The sequence below is a fragment of the Canis aureus genome, chromosome X (genome assembly GCF_053574225.1).
Source record: "Canis aureus isolate CA01 chromosome X, VMU_Caureus_v.1.0, whole genome shotgun sequence".
In the NCBI taxonomy this organism is placed as follows: domain Eukaryota; kingdom Metazoa; phylum Chordata; class Mammalia; order Carnivora; family Canidae; genus Canis; species Canis aureus.
In genome coordinates, this window is record NC_135649.1 from 115,436,101 (window position 1) to 115,450,994 (window position 14,894).

General features: G+C 39.6%; 1 protein-coding gene and 1 pseudogene across 4 annotated transcripts in view; both read right to left on the reverse strand.

Moving 5' to 3' along the window:
• FRMPD4 (FERM and PDZ domain containing 4) overlaps nt 1-14,894 on the reverse strand; it is a 565,544-nt gene that overhangs the window by 175,068 nt on the left and 375,582 nt on the right. The gene's annotated exons all lie outside the window — the stretch shown is intronic.
• On the reverse strand, nt 6,585-7,046 carry LOC144308281 (large ribosomal subunit protein eL29 pseudogene; annotated as a pseudogene).

The window sequence follows — 14,894 nt, forward strand, 5'->3', positions numbered from 1 at the left end:
CCTGCCATCTGCAAACATAGACAAGTTAACTTCTTTTCCAAATTGGATAACATTTATTTTGTGTTCTTTTTTTCTTTTAAGATTTTACTTATTTATTCATGAGAAAGAGAGAGAGAGAGAGAGAGAGAGAGAGAGAGAGAGAGGCAGAGACACAGGCTCACAGAGAAGCAGGGTCCATGCAGGGAGCCCGATGTGGGACTCAATCCTGGGACTCCAGGATCACACCCTGGGCCGAAGGCAGGCGCTAAACTGCTGAGCCACCCAGGGATCCCCTTATTTTGTGTTCTTGCCTAACTACTGTGGCTAGAACATTCAACACTATGTTGAATAGGAGTAGTGAAACTAGGCATATTGGTCTCATTCCTGATTTATAGGAAATCTTTTAGCTTTTCATCACTGAGTGTGAGGTTAGCTGTGGAACTGTCATATATGGGTGTTGTCATGTTAAAGTACATTCACTCTATACTTAATTTGTTGAGAGCTTTTATCATGAAAGGATGCTGAATTTTATAAAAGTTTTTTGATTCATCAGTTGGGTTGATCATATAATTCTTAGCATTATTCTTTTACTGTGGTGTATCATGTTTATTTATTTCTGGATGTTAAACCATCCTTGCATGCAGAGATAAATCCTACTTGGTCATGGTGTGTGAATTTTATCAATGTGCTTAACTGGGATTGTTCTCTTAATTTCAATTACAGATAGAACGTGGTGGATAAAAAAGCAATTCATTTTACATACTGATTTTGTTTCCTGATGTGCACTTAAATTAGATTTGTGAGTATTTTCTTGAGGATTTTTGTACGTATGTAGTTAAATTCTTCTCTCATAGTGTTCTTATCTGGTGTTGGTATGAGGGTAGTGTTGGCCTTGTAAAATGAGTTTGGAAGTGTTCCCTCCTGTTCAATTTTTAGAAAACTTTGAAAAGGACTCACATTAATTGTTCTTTAAATACTTCATGGAATCGATCCATAAAGCCATCTGGTCCTGGACTTTTCTGTGTTGGGAAGTTTTGAATTCTTCTGCAGTCTCTTTCTCATTATTTCCTATTCAGATTTTCTATTTCGTGATGATCGTCCTGGCAGGCTGTGTGTTTCCATCCACATGTTCTGTATCATCCAGTTCATTGGTATATAAATGCTCATAGTAGTCTGTGATAATCCACTATGCCTCTGTGGTTATCCGGTGCAACATCCCATGTTTTATTCATTATTTTATTCTCTTGAGTTCACTCTCTTTTTCTTTGGTTATTCGAACTTAAGGTTTCTCAGTTCTGTCCATTCTTCCAAAAAGACAAAGGCTCAGCTTCGAAGAGTCTATCTATTGTCTCTCCAGTCTTTATTACATTTATTTCAACTCTAGTCTTTATCATTTCCCTTTCTGTGGGATGCCTTCGCCCCACCCATTCTTCCCATTGCTCAGGGTGCAAAGCTGGGTTGCCTGTTTGAGCCATTTCTTTTTTCTGAACAAAGGCACTCATTGTTATAAACTTCCCTCTTTGAACTGCCCTTGCTGCATCATACAAGTTCTGTCATCTTGTGTTGCCATTTCTGCCAATCTCAAGATACACTCAGGTTTCCCCGTTGATTTCATCCCTAATTGGCTGTCCAGGAGCATGCATTCCATTTTCCAGACATTTGTGAATTTCCCATTTTCTTTCTGCTATTGCTTTCTAGTTTCATATCATTCTGTCTGGGGAAGAAACTAGATATGATTTCAATCTTCTCAAGTTGGTGAAGATATGTACCGAAGCCCAACTTTGACTCCATCTTGGAAAATGCTCCATGACTGACTGAGAAGAATATGTACTCTTCTGCTGCTACTGGAAGGAAGACATGTCTGCATATGTCTGTTAGGTACACCTGGTCCACAGGGTTATAAAAGACCACTATTTCCCCATTATTCCTCTGTCTGCTGAATCCATCCGCTGGTGAAAGTGGGGGCATTGTAGTTCTCTACTATCATTGCAATTTTCTTGTTTCTCCTTTGAGCTCTGTTCCTTTTATGTCAACTGGACTGGGCTAAGACATGCCCAGATACCTGCTAGACATTACATCCAGGTGTGTCTGTGAGGATGTTTCCAGATGTGATTGCCATTTCAATAATGAGACTACATAAACAAAAACACTCAAACCAATGTAGGTAGGCATGATCCAATCCCCTGAGGGTCTAAACAGAACAAAGAGAGGAATAATGGGCAAACTGATTGACTGTGGTTGAGCAAGAACATCCATCTCTTCTCCTGTTCTAGGAAATTGACGGTCCAGAATCTCAGGCCTTCAGATTCAGACTGGTATGTACAAAAGTGATACAGTTTGATGCAGTTTGGACTGAAATTACACCACTGCTTTTTGGAGACTCCAGCTTGCATATAACAGATCATGTGGCTTCTCAGTCTTCTCAATCATATTAGCTAATTATTCACAATACATCTTTCTTTTTTTTAAAAAAAGATTTTATTTATTTATTCATGAGAGAGACAGAGAGAGGCAGAGAGAGGCAGAGACACAGGCAGAGGGAGAAGCAGACTCCATGCAGGGAGCCCGACATGTGACTTGATCCTGGGTCTCCAGGATCACACCCTGGGCTGAAGGCGGCGCTAAACCACTGAGCCACCTGGGCTGCCCACAATAAATCTTTCTATATCTTTCTATATATCCTATGGGTTCTGCTTCTCTGTAGAATGCTAATATACCTTACTAATATAATGCTTTATTTATAAACATGAATATTTCAAAAAGACAGGTATTAGAAAAGTACACATCACATGTCTTAAGACACCATTCCCAGTGGTGATATTTACCTTGATGTCTGCAGGGAGAGGGAGGCTTCCTTACTTTTTCTACAACTTGATCTATTCCCAATGGAAATAATAATAATAATAATAATTCTTGAATATTTACTATTTTTAACACATAACATCAATAAAGCATTTAACCCTCCTAAAAGTCAATGAAATAAAAACTACTATTATGCCCTTTTGACAGATGACTAAATGAAGACAGAGAAAAATTAGGTATCTTGTCAAAAATCATATGACCAGAAAGTGAAAGATGCAAAGCCAGGCAGCTTAACTCCAGTGCTCTCATGCTTAACCACCAAGTTTTCCTCCATCTTAGCTTTTTTTCCCCCACAAAAATTAAAAACACTAAGTAATAATACTATTTGCAAGCCACTTTCATATAAAGGCAATTATTTGGAATACAAAAATTAAGAATTGGGGACACCTGTGTGGCTCAGCAGTTGAGCATCTGGCTTTGGCCCAGTGCGTGATCCCGGAGCCCCAGGATTGAGTCCCACATTGGGCTTCCTGCAGGGAGCCTGCTTCTCCCTCTGCCTGTGTCTCTGCTCCGCCCCCCGTGTCTCTCATGAATAAATAACTAAAATCTTTTTTAAAAATTAAGAATTGGAAAGGACATAGTTAATGGAAACCCAAAGACTATTTGATCAGATGATAGAGATATAAGCAACCTTAACACTTAACCCATTTCTCTTTTTTTCCTAAATCCATAAGGATCTTGTTAGAGACTATTAGCTTTTAATTTATTTATAATTCTACCAACCCCAACTAAATGCTTTCCTAATCATACTATTAGGCACATTGAAAGATGAAACCTGTGTCAACAAGACACTGGGCGAGGCAGGAATCCTCCAATTTAGAAAATAAAAGAAATTAAAGAAAAAATGCAACAACGACGGCCAGAGAAAACAGAAAATCAGCAAGACCATGATGGGAACACTTAGATTTAGGATCCAAACTAACACTCTGTACTTTCCTCGAGTCTATCTCATAATTGTGGCTCAAGAGAGCTTGAAAGGAGGTACTGCATACTATTCACGTGGAAATCTTCCTTTTTAAGCAACTGCTATAATAACATTCTGCAGTTTATAATATTTGTGCGTTGGGATTAGGCCAAGTAAGCTTGTGAAGAGCTATACAGCTAGATGTCTATTTCGTACGTACATTTTTGTCAATGCATGTGAATTTCACCTAACCCTTCACAGTCCTGTCCCCGTAAGTGGCCTTTTGACCCTGTGTGAGAATTATACCTGAGAAACAACTATTCAGTGGACTGCCACTCAATCAGGTGACTTTTAGCATGGACAACCTCAAACTCAGGCCCCCGCAATCGGACCATGGACAACGAGCCAAATTGTGCTTGAAATCTAACCCTATCACGGGGCCCTGAGAACCGTGAATAATATCACAAAGATGCCACAAACTAGTGCACAAGATGCCAAATGCTGCACGACTTTAATTCAAATTGAGAGCTCCACAAATGAGTTGAGGCTCACATTTTTTTTTTTTTTTAGAAGTAGGAGGGTCATAAAGAGGGAACAAATTTAAAAAGTCATTATATGTGCTAAAGTATTTGGACAACAATTCAAAGGCTGCCAAAACACATTTGACCAAATCATTCCACGGCTGCCAATTTTAGTTCTAAAACAGATCATTGCCCTCCCACAGCACCAAGCTATTCCAATCAAGTTTGCTTTCTCCCAAGCCTGTTTTCTTTTCATCTTCCTCCAGAGATAGAGCCAAACCCTCCCCTTGAAGGAAATTAAAAGCTTCCTTGACTTTATTCTTCCTCTGCTACTTACTGTTGAGCTCTATCTCTAATTCCTCTCTCTGCAGTGTCACCCTATGACACTAAAGATCTTGAAACCCACATTTTGAATACTCACTTCAATCATTTACATAATGGCACTCTGATCAATGACTGGAAAATAAAGCCATTAAGAGAGAGATCTTTCTGAAGACTGTTTCAGTCCTCTAAATACTTAAGCTAGACAAAAGGACATGAGGAAAAGTCAACAAAAATAGGAGAACAATTGCATTGCCACATGAAAACAGTTTTAACCTAAGTCAATTCATTGTTCCTGCAGATTTGAAGGTATCTCTTTAATTTCCAATAATAGTGGAGAAGAGTCATATATCTCTAATATTTAACAGTACACTGTCCTGTATGTACAAAGTGTCCTATGGCGACCAAGGAATTATGACAATTCAGCACACAAGGGAAAAGGAAAAGAGATTATTGCATGACCTTCCAAATGCCTTGTTGCAACTGAGACACAAATGCCTTCTTTCAAGAGCTAAAAGGCATTTGGACAGATTATCTTGAACAGGGAATCTGCAAACTACAGCCTGTGGGCCAAATCCTACCAGCCATCTGTGAGCTAAGATGGTTTTACATTTTTAAATGGTTAAGAAAAAACAAAGTGAGTATGACATTTCATGATAGATGAAATTATATGAAATCCAAGTTTTAGTATCTGTAAAGTTTTATTGGAATGCAGCCACACTCCTTTATTTAAGGTCTATGGCTGCTTTCATGCTACCATTGGAGAGATTAATAGCTGCAGGGGAAACCACATATGACCCACAAAGGAAAAATATTTATAATGTGGCCCAATACAAAAAGTTTGCAGACGCCTGGTAGGAAAACGACCTCTCTCCCAAGTGGTAAGGCAAGGATTGATTCCACTGGCACTTTCAGGGTAAGCCCTGTTTGTTTTAGGTCAATCGACATTTCCCATATGTCCAACCACTGTGATTTGTTGAAGTTGGGGTATGTGGCCTACACCAGTTGGACCAGTGAGAAACCAGGGACTGATTCCGAGCATGCTGGGAGGCTGCTTATCTCTCTTTTGAATGGTGACTGCGAGAATGGGAAGAGTTGCCTCTGTGAGGTATGAAACTGGAGGGTGAAGGCAGAAAAGAGAATCCGGAGATGGGGGGAAGCTCTGATGACGCTGGGTGCTTGTTAAAGCTCTTGTGAAGCTGGTGCTAGTACTTTGCATGTATATATATATATATATTTTTTTTATCACGGTGAAAAACACGTATCATAAAATGTTCCTTCTTAAGCATCTTAAGGAGCCGAGTTCACTAGTGTTATGTAGAATTACATTGTTGGGAAACATTTCCAGAATCGAGATTCTGTTCAGAACAAAAGCGTTATACGTATTAAACAACAACTTTCTGTTCTCACTGCAGACGCTGGTAAACACTGTTTGACCTCTATATATCTGCAAATGGGATATTTTTTTAAAAAGACTTCATTTAGGGATCCCTGGGTGGCGCAGTGGTTTGGCGCCTGCCTTTGGCCCAGGGTGCGATCCTGGAGACCTGGGATCGAATCCCACGTCAGGCTCCCGGTGCATGGAGCCTGCTTCTCCCTCTGCCTGTGTCTCTGCCTCTCTCTCTCTCTCTCCCTGTGTGACTATCATAAATAAATAAAAATTAAAAAAAAATAAAAGACTTCATTTATTCATTTGAAAGTGAGAGAGAAAGAGCACACAAGCCTGGGGAGTGGCAGGCAGAAGGAGAGGGAGAAGCAGGATCCCTGAGGAGCAGGGACCCCAACACAGGACTAGATCCCAGGGGATCATGACCTGAGCTGAAGCAGACCCTTAACCAACTGAGCCATGCAGAAGCCCCATTTCTGAGTTTAGATATTGAAGGCTTCTCTCCTTTTTTCTTTTCTTTTCTTTTTTTTTTTTTTTTTGACAGATCCTGCCGCAGGTTTATTTGTACAAATAGCACAGCAGGACACCAGGCCCATGCAGACAGAAGCCTCTACACTGGAGCCTTTGTGGGGGCCTGGGCACCTTTGGGAACCTGCGCTGCAGGAGTAGAAGCAGGAGCCGGAGCCGGGGTTGCAGCTGTAGCCTGGGCCTTGGTTTGAGCCTTGGCCTTGGCCTTTGGCCGGCAGAGCAAGTCGACTGGGCTTGCAGCTGCCGCGCTTTGGGATCTTGGGCTTAACCTCCTTGGGCTTGACAAGGGCCTTGATAGCCTCGGCACGTGCAGTCATGGCCTTGGCATTGTTGGCCTGCATCTTCTTCAGGCCCTTCTTGTGCTTCCTGGCAAAGCGCATGTTCCTCAGGAACTTGGGGTCTACCCCCTTAAGATATTTGTATCTTTGTGACTGGGGTTTCTTGATGCCATTTCTGTGCCATTTTCGTGACTGGTTGTGCGTGGTGTGGTTCTTGGGCTTGGCCATGCCTGCACCAAAGCCCGCGGCTCCCCAAGTGCCTCGGACTGGACGAGAAAAAGAGTTTCTCTCCTTTTTCTTAAACAAGATAATAGCTTGCCAAGGATTGTGATCTTTTTTTTCCTTTTTTTTTTTTTAAATATTTTATTTATTTATTCATGAGACACACACACACACACAGAGGCAGAGACACAGGCAGAGGGAGAAGCAGGTTCCATGCAGGGAGCCCGATGTGGAACTCGATCCCAGGTCCCCAGGATCACGCCCTGAGCCAAAGGCGGCTCTAAACCACTGAGCCACCCGGCCTGCCCTGATTATGATCTTTTTAAAAAAAAATCACAACTTTGGTTTTATTGAATTTTTTCTCTTCCTTTGCTATTTCCCAGTTCATTAATTTGTGCACTCGTCTTTATTGTTTCCTTCCTTTTGCTAGCTTTAGGACTAATTATTTCACGTTCTAGCTCAAGGTATAAATGTAGTTTATACATTTCAGAAATTTTTCTTTTTTTTTAATGTACATTTTGAAGCTACTAACATCCCTCTTAGGTTCTGAATTCAGTGCATCTCATAAGTTTTAATATGTTGAGTTTTCACATTCATTTCTCACAAGGTAGTTTATAATTTCCCTTGATACATTTTCTTTGACCAATTGGTTGGTTAAATGCATTGTTTAATTTTCACATATCCATTAGCCATCCCCTTTTCCTTCTTCTGATGATTTCTAGTTCCATTCCAGTTTAATCAGAAAAGAGATTTTGCATAATTTCACACTTTAGAATTTGCTGAGCCTTCTCTGAGGACCTAACATGTAGCCTACCTTGGATAATGTTTGAAAGGTTCGTTGAGAAGAATGTATATTGTGCTGTTCTCTGCTAGAGTATTCTGTGTATGACTTCTAGGTGCAATTAGTCTATTTCTTTATTTATCTTCTTTCTGTTTTACCCATGATTGAAGTGGGCTGCTAGGGTAGCTCAGCGGTTTAGCGCCGCCTTCAGCCCAGGACCTGATCCTGGAGACCCGGGATCGAGTTCCACTTCGGGCTCCCTGCGTGGAGAACTGTTTCTCCCTCTGCCTGTGTCTCTGCCTCTCTCTCTGTCTCTCTCATGAATAAATAAATAAAATCTTTAAAAAAATGAAGTGGGCTGCTGGAAGTCTCCAAAAACCACTGTGTTGCTACATATTTCATTCTTGAATTCTGCTAATAGGTGATTCATGTATTTAGGAGCTTAGTTATGTTTGTTGTATGAATATTTGTAAGGATTTTGTCTTCTTGGTGAATTGTCATTTTATCCTAACATAACATCCCTCTTTGTCTCTTGAAATTGTTTGTTTTGTTTTGTTATTTTTAAATAGTTTTTGACTTAAAATGGACTTTGGGGGTGCCTGGGTGGCTTCTCTTTCTGCCCCTCCTCCTGCTCATGCTCTCTCTCTCACTCTCACTCTCTCTCTCTCCCTCCCTCTCTTTCTCTCTCAAATAAATAAAAAATAAAAATCTAAAAAACAATATGTAACTGACTTTGTCTGATATTAGCATAGCCACTCCTCAGCTCTTTCGATACCATTTCAATGCAATTTTTCTCAAACTTTCACGTTATTTCTCGTGAAATCAAAAGTGAGTTTCTTATACACTGCATATAAGCAGACTCTCCATTTCTAAAATACCTTCTTGCTAATTATGTGTTTTGATTGGGGAGTTTAACCTATTTTTACTTCAAGTAATTATTGATATAGGATGTACAATTGCTATTTAAATTGTTATCTTTTTGTCCATCCTTCTCTCTCGTACCACCATTCACTGTGTTTCATTGAGATTTTGTACTGACATGCTTTCATTCCCTTCTCATTACTTTTTTCTTCTATTTTATAGATAATTTCTTTGTGGTAATCATTACAATTACATAAAACATTGTAGTATTATACCATTCTATTTCAAACAGATAAAACCTTAATTTCAATTGCATAGAAAAAACACTAAAACAGCTCTACACTGCCCTGGCACATTATGTTACTGATATCACAAATCACATTTTTAAATATTGTATATTCATTTGCATAGATTTGTCATTTATTAATGTTTTTATCATTTAAATTCTATACAGGAATTAAAACTGAATTGATGCATGGAGACACTATTAATAGAAGATGCTATTTATGTTCTCCTTTCATGAAGAACTTTATAATTTCATTTCACTTTGCATTAAGGTATACATTCTTTCACCTTCAAGGACTCCTTTTACCATTTCTTAAATAATTTTTCTTAGAATGTCTTAATTCATTTTTCAAAAAAGACTTCATTTATTTATTTGGCATAGAGAGAGCAAATACAAGCAGGAAGAGCAGTAGAGGGAGAGGCAGGCTCCCCCCTGAGCAGGGAACCCAATGTGGGACTCAATCTCAGGACCCTGAGATCATGACCTAAGCCAAAGGCAGATGCTTAATGGACTGAGCCCAATTGGTGCCCCAATTCCTTCTTTTTTGAAGGACAGTTTTTCTGGATACATTATTCTTGGTTGAAAATTATTTTTTATTTTAGCAATTTGAATATATCATTTCACACATCGTAGTCTACAATGTTTTTACAGAGGAATCCACCTATAACCTTATAAAACCTCCTTGTGTGTGATGAGCTGTTTTTCTCTTCCTGTCTAAGGTTCTCTCTTTGCCCTCAACTTTAGCAGTTTGATTATCATCTGACTGACTATATGTCTTCTTGGACTTATCCTGATGTTAATTGAGTCTAATTTCTTCAATTACTACGTACATTCCTTTCCTCAAATTTGGGAAGTTTCCACAGTCACTTGTTCAAGTAATATTTATGTCCAACTCCGACCCTCTTTTTATATTTATTTTTTTGACCCTCTTTTTAAACTTCCCTAATGCATATAATGTGGATTCGGGTCCCACAATCTCTAAGGCTCTCTTCATTTTTCTTCTTACTACACTTTTCTTTTTGCTCCTTTGACTCCACCATTTCAAATGACCTGTCTTCAATTTCACACCAGTTTTTTTCTGCCTCATCAAGTCTGCTGTCAACTCCTCCAGCATACCTTTCATTTCAACACCAGAATTTCCAATTGGAGTGTCTTATAGCTTATATCTCTTTAGTGAAATTCTCACTTTGTTCATGCATTGTTTTCCTTATTTTGTTTAGTTGCTAACTCTGTTCTCATTTGGCTCACTGAGCATTTTCATGACCGGTATTTTGACATGTAAAACAAAGCCATGCACATGGATGTATATTAGAGACAGTTTCTTTCTTTTTTTTCAAAGATTTTATTCATCCATTCATGAGAGAGAAAGAGAGAGAGAGAGAGAGGCAGAGACACAGGCAGAGGGAGAAGCAGGCTCCATGCACCGGGAGCCCGACGTGGCACTCGATCCCAAGACTCTGGGATCACGACCTGAGCTAAAGGCAGGCGCCCAACCTGAGCCACCCAGGTGCCCTAGAGTCAGTTGAAAACATTTAATTTTGTTGCTTTGCATGGTTCATATGTCCTTGTTTCTTAGTATGCTACAATTTTTTGTTGTTGTTGAGACAGGCATTTGAGAAAAAAAAAAAATCTCTTCCAGCCTTTATACACCGGCTTTGTTTAGAAAAATACTTTCCTGATCAGTCCAGATTGAAACATATTCTGAGGATGTTTCTTCTCTGGATCTGTGCATATCATTTTAGTCATCTTAAATTCAGTGGGCAGCTTATTCCTACTTCTTCTCAGAAGCCCACAGTCTTTTGCTCCTGCTGACACCAGCCCCAGGAACTGTAGTTCGAAGATGCAATAGTGATAGCATCTGGTGTCATCAGCTTCCAAATGACACTTTCAGACCAATCAGCACACCATGGCAGGTGAAACAGATTACAGTCCTGGAGGGAGCCCCCAAACCAGCTAGAACATTGGGTGCATGATATGCTATACTGTTTGTGTCCCTGGGTCCTGGGATTGAGCCCCGAATCGGGCTTCCTACTCAGCAAGGAGCCTGCTTCTCCCTCTCCCTCTGCCTGTCCCTCTGCCTACTTGTGTTCTCTATCTCTTTCTGTCAAATTAATAAATAAGATCTTTAAAAAAGAAAGAAGAAAGAGAAAGAAAGAAAGAAAGAAAGAAAGAAAGAAAGAAAGAAAGAAAGAAAGAAAGAAGGAAAGAAAGAAAGAAAAAAAGAAAGAAAGAAAGAATCTGTAGCGCAGGTATCTTCCTGGTTGCACAATGTTAGGTCACACAGAGGGAGGAACGTGGCCAAGGATGCAAAACAAGAATTGAACTAATAACCCAGTTACTAGAAGTTTTTCTTTCTTTTATACTGGTTAGGGTACTATTACTTCCTAACTGGTCTAGAGACCTCTCACAAAGGTAAATTGTGTTCCATATAGAAACAGTTTCTATGTGGGAGAGTGAAGTCATAAAGCTTCTTTGACTGTTATCCCACCACTGTGAGTATTTCTTATATACAATTTATTGTAGAACACTTGTACTGTTATAGAAAATTACAGAGTTTGGGCAGCCCGGGTTGCTCAGCAGTTTAGCGCTGCCTTCAGCCCAGAGCCTGATCCTGGAGACCCGGGATCGAGTCCTGCGTCGGGCTCCCTGCATGGAGCCTGCTTCTCCCTCTGCCTGTGTCTCTGCCTCTCTCTCTCTCTCTGGGTCTCTCATGAATAAATAAATAGAATTAAAAAAAAAAAGAAAATTACAGAGTTCCCATTCATCTGGCACTCTCAGTTTTGACTAATGTTAACATCTTATGGTAGCCTGGTAAATTTGTCACAATCAGTGAACTAATACTGATATATTATTAGTAATTAAAGTTAACATTTCATTCAGATTTCCTTAGGTTCTACACCTAATGTCATTTCTCTGTTCTAGGATGCCATCCAAGATATGGCATCACATTTAGTACTCCTACCTTCTTAGGCTCCTCTAGGCTATGAGCATCTTACTGCTATGTTTTAGTGATACAAACCAAAAAATTCGTTTCATAGTTAAAGCTAAATTTGTTAAAAGTTTTCTGCTGATTGTAACTTGCTAAATTGCCAAATGGTACTGTTTTCTAGTTCAAACACACTATTTTATAATGATAAATGTGAGGCCAGGCCCACAGTACCTAACGATTACCCACCATTACACAACTAGTACTAGGAAGAGCTGGGATCTTAGCCCAAGAGTTTTTAGTTTTTATCACCCAATTTCTGTGCCTTACAATGTAATTACACTACCCTAGAAACTCACCTTCATTACCTTCTGAATTTTGAATATCTGATAAACGGACACAATAAGGTATGAAGCAGTGACCAGAATGTGATGATTTTTCAAGGTCTCAAGATTTTATTAAGAAATATATGCTTTATCAATGTGCTCAAATTCTGTTAGTGAATTTCCTAAAGCAGAAAGTTAACAGGTTATTTTAAGTCATTGACTTAAAAACCAACCCTGATTAATTTGTAGATGAACCATCATGAGTTTCCAGGAATTTTTGGACTGAAATTAAATGGTATCGACATAATGAAATTAATAAATCCATTTAATATTTTGGAAGTTCTAAGTAGAAATGTAGGCTTAGTACGGTGAGAAATGGAACTTTAATCATTGAACTAAAAAATAAGAACTAGCTGAGGAGATAAGAGAAGGAATGGCTTTAGAGAAAAAAGGAAGGGGTGGTATCATGGAAGCCAAGAGAATAACTTAGAAGAGAACACCACCAGAAATGAATTGGGGATTTTTATTTGGGAGCTTTATAAAATTCCTCCAGTAAAATGAGCAGTGTGACTTCAAAACACTATGGACAATTAACTTTTTCAAAGTATAATGCTGCTGTTTCTCTGTCGACCACTGGTGACAACAAGTTGCTATGTAATTTTCACATCCCTAATAATTATTTGCACTTGCATTTGGCATTCCATTGTGACTGGGTTTCTGTTGCTATCACTGCCTCCCCTACAGCCCCTCCCACAAAGGTGCTGGGTGTTGGTGGGCGCAGCTGCAAAGCCTGTGATCAGCACACTCCTTTCCCTCAGCCCCCATCACAAGGAAGGGGGAGCCACGATATTCACATAGGGAAGGTTTTACCTTTCTGTTGGGTTTTGATGATGTTAATAACCCTACCACACTCTTTAGAGGTAGGTAATGGTTGTTAGAGCTGTGCAAGGAGTTCCTGTGGACAGTAGAAACACCATGGAAGTTTGCATTACTCATAATACAACCTCAGAAAAGTCACTTTACCAATGTCTGCCATAATTTCAGTCATACATAAAATAAATGGCAGCTTCCCATTTTATGGGAGGGTTTTATGCATTTATCAAATAGTGAATCAGAAATACAAGAATGGGATCAAATGAAGATATTATAGGGAACAGTTTGGGAAACAATTACATGCCATAGGACCGTTGTGGGTACCGATTTCTTTTTGTAAATAAAGTGTTATTAGAAAAAAACCCCATCAATTTATTTACATATTTATGATGGCTGCATTCGCTACAATGGAAGAGTCACACTGCTTTGTGTTGTGACACAGATCACATTGCTTCCAAAGCCTAGAATATTTACTATGTGACCTTTTACAGAAAAGGTTTGCTGACTTGGCTTACAGAAATAGAGGCTATGGGGGCAACTGGGTGGCTCAGTGGTTGAGTGTCTGCCTTTGGCTCAGATCATGATCCTTGATGGAGTCCTAGGATGGAGTCCCGCATCAGGACTGGTCATGGTCCTAGGATGGAGTCCCGCATCGGGTACCCCATAGGGAACCTTTCTTCTCCCTCTGCCTATGTCTCTACCTCTCTGTGTGTCTCTCATGAATAAATAAATAAACTAATAATAACAAAGAAATAAAGGCTATGGGTGGAGGAAGGAAAGTGTGAATCTTTTGGTGAGAAAACCCATCCTTAACAAGGCAGAGAGATGACTTTTTGAACGAGTCAATAGCTAGAAGCAATTTGTCCTCCTTGCTTGGCCTTTATTGAAAAAAAAAAGTTAAGAAACAAAAATCAAGAGGTGGGGGCTGAAGGTTAATCAATCTTTACTCGTCAAAGAAACATGAATGATCAAGCAATCTTGTTACACCCTTTCTGACTTGTCTTCCTTCCCTGGATTGGCCATCAACCTACTGAAAATGATGACAGAGAAGAAAAGCGAACGATAGGACAAAACATAGTTCCTTTTACTTTCAATTCTACTGTGCCCAATAGTAAGCCAAAAGTAGGGAGCTTTGCTAGAGTGCATTCACGCCAAGAAGTGAAATTAATTTTGTGTACCAGTTTGACTTTCCAGGTTGGAATGCAAAACGTATAAAATGTATAAGCTATGAGATACAAATCCTATAACTTCGCCAATTCTGCATATTGAGCGAAAAGCCCTTATATTTGCATACAAAGCTCACTTTGTACCATAGAAGGATGATCAATAATACCCATGATAATAATTCAAACTTTTAATTTTAACTTCTTAGACTGGTGTCAAATGGCCAATACAAAATTATGAAATATTTGCAGACCACGAAGGAAAGGGAAAACCTGTAGATTTTAGGAGCTTCCTGAGAATGTTTATCTTGTTTTTTGAGGAAGGGGACTCTGTTTTCATTTGGCAACGGGTGCTGACAATTCTGGGGTCGGCCCTTTGTACTGACCAGTACCCTTTAAGATCAACTACTCTTCTTAGAGAGTCTCTCCTGGCATCACAGTCTGAACTGCTATTGTCAACCATGAGCTTCTTGGGCAGGTGAGTGGCACGCTCCATGAAACAACCAAGAGATATGCCTACTCTTGACTCAGGCTGATCAGTGTGTCCACCGGCATAGAAAAGTAATGCCACAGCTCACCAGTGCTGCAATGGAAGAGACTCTCCTCCAGAAAATGGCCATTGATAACAAGGTGTTATTCAGGCTTTGAGAAGCAATAGAAGACAAGGGCTTGGCAG